This window comes from Dasypus novemcinctus, chromosome 17, assembly GCF_030445035.2.
Source record: "Dasypus novemcinctus isolate mDasNov1 chromosome 17, mDasNov1.1.hap2, whole genome shotgun sequence".
NCBI classification, from domain to species: Eukaryota; Metazoa; Chordata; class Mammalia; order Cingulata; family Dasypodidae; genus Dasypus; species Dasypus novemcinctus.
In genome coordinates, this window is record NC_080689.1 from 83,394,005 (window position 1) to 83,400,708 (window position 6,704).

General features: G+C 46.9%; 1 pseudogene; it reads left to right on the forward strand.

Moving 5' to 3' along the window:
- Positions 1-1,432: 1,432 nt before the first annotated feature.
- LOC131273779 (putative tripartite motif-containing protein 64B) lies at positions 1,433-3,250 on the forward strand (annotated as a pseudogene).
- The last annotated feature ends 3,454 nt before the right edge of the window (positions 3,251-6,704 follow it).

A 6,704-nucleotide genomic window follows, 5' to 3' on the forward strand; every position in this document is an offset into this window, starting at 1 on the left:
GAAATAAAGGGCTCAATCATATTCATTTGATTTTAGAATTTTTTATTTCAATGAATTGGAATATCTAATTAAACAAACAATGTGTATTATCTTTTTACAACTCTTAGTTTCATCTTTATGAGTAGTGTGTAAAGAATTCACATGATTTTGGAAACGGACTTTGGCCCAGTGGTTAGGGCATCCGTCTACCACATGGGAGGTCCGCGGTTCAAACCCCGGGCCTCCTTGACCCGTGTGGAGCTGGCCCATGCGCAGTGCTGATGTGCAAGAAGTGCTGTGCCATGCAGGGGTGTCCCCGTGTAGGGGAGCCCCACGTGCAAGGAGTGCACCCATAAGGAGAGCTGCCCAGCGCGAAGGAGGAAGCAGCCTGCCGAGGAATAGCGCCGCACACACTTCCCATGCATCTGCGACAACAGAAGCAGACAAAGAAACAAGACGCAGCAAAAAGACCCAGAAAACAGACAACTGGGGGAGGGGAATTAAATAAATAAAAATAAATCTTAAAAAAAAAAAGAATTCACATGATTTGATGGAGTTAATAAAATTTTGTACATTATAAAAATAAGTTATAGCTCTTAGTACACTTGTAGTTACATCAGTACTCATTAAATATAATGGTTGAGAAAACAAATATGATTTTGTTTTGTGATGTTGTATTTCGCAGGCACATTGAAAGTAGACTATCACTGAGCTATTGCAGAAGCAGGGAAAAAACAATTTTAAGTTCTGATTTCTGATCACTAAAGGGAATAGAGGGGTATGTGTGGAGAATTATAAAGCACTTTTCTAACTTTGCTTTGCATTGGAATCACATGGGGAATTTTGAAAAACACTCATGCCCGAGTTCCACTTAAGGAATTTCTGATGAATTACTTGGAGTATAGACTAATATTTAATTGACATGCCTAAAACAATTGTAATGTCAAGCCAGATTTGATCCCTACTATGGTAAATTGCTCTTTTCAAACTTGATTGCATATTGGAATCAACTGAAATGCATAAATAAAACATCCTGAGCCACAGGTCAGGTGATCTAATGTGCATCCAAGTTTGAGAACCATTGTCCTAATCCTCCTTAACTATATATATACATCATCAGTTCATGTGGAATTTTTATATTAATTTTTTTATTTCAGAATTTGTGAGTTATCAAAACAATCCTGCATACCATACAAGAGTCCCATATCTTGCCTGCCACCAACACCTTACATTGTTCTGAGACGTTTGTGAAAAATGATGAGAGGATGTACTTGACATCCCATTTTCTCATTTATTTTTAGAAAGATACCAAGTCTGTCTCTATTTATCATGTCTGATTTTTTATTTGGGTCAATCAATAGGTTGGATAGAGACTAACTGTCCAGACCCCTTTTTTCCCTCATTAAAGAATTAGAGTGCATTTTTCTTTTCCTTGTGTTTTAGTTTCAGAAACATGGATTCAGAGACCCTGCAAGCCTTCCAGAAAAAGCTCCTCTGCTCCATCTGCATGAACTATTTCATGGACCCTGTCACCATGGACTGTGGCCACAGCTTTTGCAGACTCTGTCTCTGCCTCTGCTGGGAGGACACTGGAGCTCCAATCTGCTGTCCTGAGTGCAGGCAAACATCAGACAAGACAGATTTCAAAGCTAATGCAGTACTGAAGAAGCAGCTTTCCTCACCAGAAAGGCCAGACCTTGCCAAGTGCAGAGCTCTGAGTGCAGATTTGGGGGGCCCACGAGGAGGCAGAGGAGCTCTTCTGGAGGTTGACAAGCACCTGCTCTGGCGGCCCTGCTCTGAGTCTCCATAGTACATGGGTCACAGCCACAGACCAGTGGAACAGGCTGCTGGGGATTACAGGGTATGTGACACCTAGAAAGCAAATTGAAATCTTTAAGATGCTAAATCACGAGAAAGATGAGGGTTATGACAATGAAGTTGACTAGAATGCAGGTGTTGATTTTGCAGTATAATCCCAAGACAGTATAGCCTTTCACTGCTCTTGACAAATTTTGATACTATAATCAAAGCTGGGTTGAGTCATCTTCAGGAAAGTTTACTTAGCAACTTTGAGCATGTATGTGGGACTGGTTCATTGTGGAGCAGGTGGGACCAGGAACACTGGCTTCTGAGGCAGCGGGACTCCTTCATAGCCAGGTTACCAGTAGGTCTGGGAGTCACATTCTTAGGAAATGGATATTTTCTGTAGGGTCATTTCAAGATTCCTGTTATTATATGATTCTGTCACCTCTAGGGTTAAGTAGGGAAATTCTGACCACTACATTCAAAGTCAACATTATTATTTCCCTCAACCAGTTTCTTTGCTCATAGCTAATGTGTAATCTCTGAGATCTTCTCTGTCACTAATGCTCTCAGTTCTTTTGCAGGAGAAACTTGTAAAGAAAATGGATGCTTTATGAAAAATTGCTCAGGAAACCCAAAAAATTCTCACTAAGGAAACTAGCAAAAAAAAACAGGACTTAAAGGTAAGGCAAAAAATGTTTTGCTTTTTATTTTTAAATACAGGTTGTATACTGCTGAGATAAGTTTTGTAGGGAAGGTTTTATAGGAAGTTAACAGTTAAAGGATAGTGTATTCTTTGCTGGAAATAGTACTAGTTTCAAGTGATATATCAGTAATAACACATATGGAGGCCTTTACATATTAGTGCAAATAATGCCAGTTCTTGAAGAAAACAGGGCATGATTGATAGTGTAGAAATTTTTTTTTTGCTTTTTGATTCTGTATAACATTGTACATACCTATATATATTGAAATATTTAAGAAATCCAGACATAGTTATAAGATAAAATGTAAAAGATTCAGGTGAGGAAGGAAACTATTGAAAGGTTAATAAAAGAAGCATGATAGGGAAGGAAGCAGGCTAGGGAGGAAGCCTGGGACAAAAGAGAGGGCTTACTTTAGACAGGTTAGAGATGTGACCACAGAGATGGACAGAAAGGGCCAGCAAATAACCAAGGCACTTTCCTTCATTGGGGCAGGAAGTTCATAGCTTACACAAATGAAGTTGCCAAGTTAACCACCTTTGAAGTTCTCTGTAAGAGTCAGGGTGTGGAATTCTTCTAATCCAATATCCCTGCAGGATTATTTGGTCTTAAGGAAGGTGATGGTTACAGCTCAGTACCAACAGATGCATCAGTTTCTCTATGTGGAAGAGCATCTTCATCTGGAGAGCCTGGAAAGGGAGGCTGAAGAGGTTTTCCAACATCTCTAGGACAGTGAAGGGTGGATGATGCAACAGAAAGCCTGAGAGAAGTGGAACTTGTCCAGGTTTCAGTGAAAGTGACATTGTTCTCTGTGCTGGCTGCATCCCCCATGTGCTGCTTGGTATTTTCCTTCTGTGATCTCCTTTTGTGTCACAGCACACAGCACACCTCCTTTAGTCTTTATGCTGCATTAGTTGTGCCTTTTCCCCAGATCAGGCAGCTGTGCCCTTCCCTCCTTTCCTTTCCCAGAGCTGCTTGGAAAGGCATCATGATAGCGTTCCCTTTTGGAAAGGGTTTGCTGGTGTTAGTTCTGAAGACCAAATGGCCAAGAGGCTCCTGTGGCTTCTCAGGGGCTAACACAGGTTAAAGCAATTGTTTTCCTTAGAGTTTACCAAGAGACTCTCGAGTATTTTGCAGCTGTGCTTCCTTGCTCATCCCCCTGCTCTCTCAATTGCTCTTATTTTTCTAGCTTGTCCGTGCTGTGGGTAGAACCTTTAACAGCCTCCTGACCTGGTCCACACTCAGTGTCTCTCCCTGTGGTCTTCATGTCCTTTGTCTTCTTCCTGAAGCCCTTGGCATCTTGGTGATCACGTTCTTATGTAACATTTCCTTCCATCTGTCTACAGCAATGTCACTCACCTGTTTCCTTAGAAGCATTTGCTGTTACAGGCTGTCTAGAGAAAAGATAGGATGTACTCGACCATGTATGTGTTTTATCAAGTCTTTGGCTTCAAAAGAAAGGAAGGAAGAGTCATCTGTTGAGTGTTCCCATAAGGTCCCTTGGGGACTCATCTTCTCCATGGTGGCTCTTTTGAGGTGGCAGCTGTTGGGGAGGCCTGGGTCTTCCTGGCAGGCCTGAGGGGCACCTGCCTGCAGGCTGCCTTGCTCCCAGTGTGTCCAGCAGAGCCTAACCACTGTGACAGGGCACATGGGACACTGACTGAGAGCCTGCCCCTTGACTGGATTGTCATGTTGACTGTTCTATGGCTGTCGCTGTCATTCCTGGCTGCCCTGGTACCCCCAAGTCGCCAGGTGGCTGGAGGGGCTGTTGCTGGACTCCCACATCTCCCAGCTGGGAAGCTGGCCACGTGGCTGCTGATGCTGACAGACCACATCCCTTCCCAGTTCATTTTTCCCTCTTGATACTTTCCTGCTGCACACCCACTCCCTTGGGAATTTTAAGTCTCCTTTCATTTTTCAGACACGGGGGCCTTTGTCTTGCTCTCAAATCTTTTTTTCAAGAAGACAGTCTCATTTCATCATTTGTGCATCTGCTGTGGGTGCAAGATGTGTGTTTGTCCTCTGATGCATATTTGTGTTTCCTCTCAGTTTCCTTCCTTTTTATTCCCTGGAATCGTGCACCGTCATTCTTGTGTTTTTCTGCTCTGCGTCACAGAGACATAAGCACTGTTCTCTCGAATCGGTTGTCCATTGCTTCTGGTTTCCCAGGCAGCTCCTTTAGGAGTGGTCTCTTCTGACTGCTGCCATGTGTGGTTGTGTTTTTCTGTGTGTTTTATGGTGGGTTTGTTTGTCTGATAGAGTAAACAGGTCCAAGTTGTGCCATTCAGTCCCTTGCTAATTCTCCTTCCAAACTCAGCCTTTGAGTCTGAGGTTTACTTTTGCAGCAAGTGGGAAGACGCATCCCTCTCTCTGCTTAAGGCCTAGCAGGCTTGATTCTGTGCCTTTCATCCTCAGGAGCCACAGCTGGCCCTGCTGCCAGTGGCTTCTGCCTCTGCAGAAGCTGCATCTCCAGACTTTGTCACTCAGCCTCTTTGGAGGATAGTGGTCAGATCCTCCTCCTGTCTCTACTTCTGTTTCCTCCACTGCAGAGTCCTTCTTGCCCCTCCACCAGCTCCCCTCCTGCTGCCGCTTCCCCCTCCCCAGCTCCTTCCAGCTCCCATGTGGTGTGGTGAGCACCTCCTCCCACAGGCCAGTGCCCACTGAGTCCTCCATGCACCCAAGAGGCAGGGCTGCTTCCAGTTGCCCAGTGATGCTGCTCAGACCCCAGTGGGCAGGAGGGCGTGGCCACAGGAGGTCACCAGCTGGAAGTGGCCAGGCAGGAGCAACTCTGCAGAGCCCCACTTGTCAATGCAGTTTCCCAGGGGAGCCACAGTCGCTAAGGACTCTGCACATGTTTTGGAAGAACGGGAACCCTGGCTGGAAACCAGCTCCCCTAGTCTTGGGAAGCCAGAAGCCGTGGAGGCTCAGCCCTGCTCTGAGCCCACTGGCTATGAGCTGTGGCCTATCTGGGCCTTCCGTCCCCTTGTCCACACTGTACTGGGCAACCCTTGGCCTGCTCATGCCTGTGCAGGGGAACAACCTTAGGCAAAGTGTCTTGAACACGTTATTGGTGAGGTGGATGGATTTCCTGGTTTCTCTGCATTCCTGAGTTGTGAATTTAGGTGACAAGTGTCTCACAGAGACGTTCAGTTGGCATCTAGTGACCAGGAGGTGATTTGCCCATTTGGACCATGGGGTCATCCTGGATCTCTGGGGATGCTGTCCCCATGGGGAACCTTGCATGGTGACATAGAAGACGGAGGCCATCTGGGCATCACCTTGTCTTGGAAAGGGTCAGCCTCCGTAACGGGGGCATTTTTACAAGAGGACAGACTTGTTCCCCACGTGAGGTAGAACCTTCATTCATTTCATGGACACTGGCTGGGCTCTGTGGACACAGCCCTGAGTGTGGTGGCTGTCATGGGGCATTACCCACCCTTCCCTGGGGTATGTGCACCCTCATGGGAGACTGGTGGCTGGTTGGCAGCCATGGGGAGATGGGCAAGAGCTGAAAGCTGCTGTGCTCAAACTCCCCTGTCAGCAATGAGGGACGCAGACTCACCTCCTGCCGCCCCTTGACTCAGGTCCACACCTCTGACCAGTGTGTCTGGGTTCCAGGTCGACAATTCCTATGTTCCCCAAGAGGCCAGTGGGTGAAACTTCTGTAAGGTTGGAGCCTTGGGCTTATGGGGAGGTCATCTTCCTCTTTCTTTGCCCCCACATCACAAAACTGAGGGGGCCCACCATGAAAGCTAATTCTTAGCATGCATCTCCCACATGAGAGCCCATATGGAGAAGGCTGAAGGCTGAGGGGTGAGGAGAATGAGATGGGCCCATTTGGGCCTGTGCTTGGCTGGCATGAGCTGAGCTTTGCAATGGGGCATAGGCAGCCAAGGACCGGGGCATCCCTTTGAAGCTCCCCAGCCCAGCCATCTCATGGTGCCATCCTTAGGTTTGGGTTGGGGTGCACCTTGTGATGTGAAGACAGCATCCCAGGCCCAGACCTGACAGGAAAGCTTTGCTGCTCACACAGGGGCCTCCCCTCTCTCCCTCCTCAGCACACTCCCCTCTGCTGGGGGGTACTTGGTGCTCAGAGTTGCTGGGAAGTAGGCTCAGCTTTGTGGTGGCTCCCCAGGGCTGTCAGTGTGTGGGTGGTCAGCTTCTCTGCCTCCTGGGCTCAGCCTGCTTGGGGCTGGGAGAACCAGCACCCAGACTGGA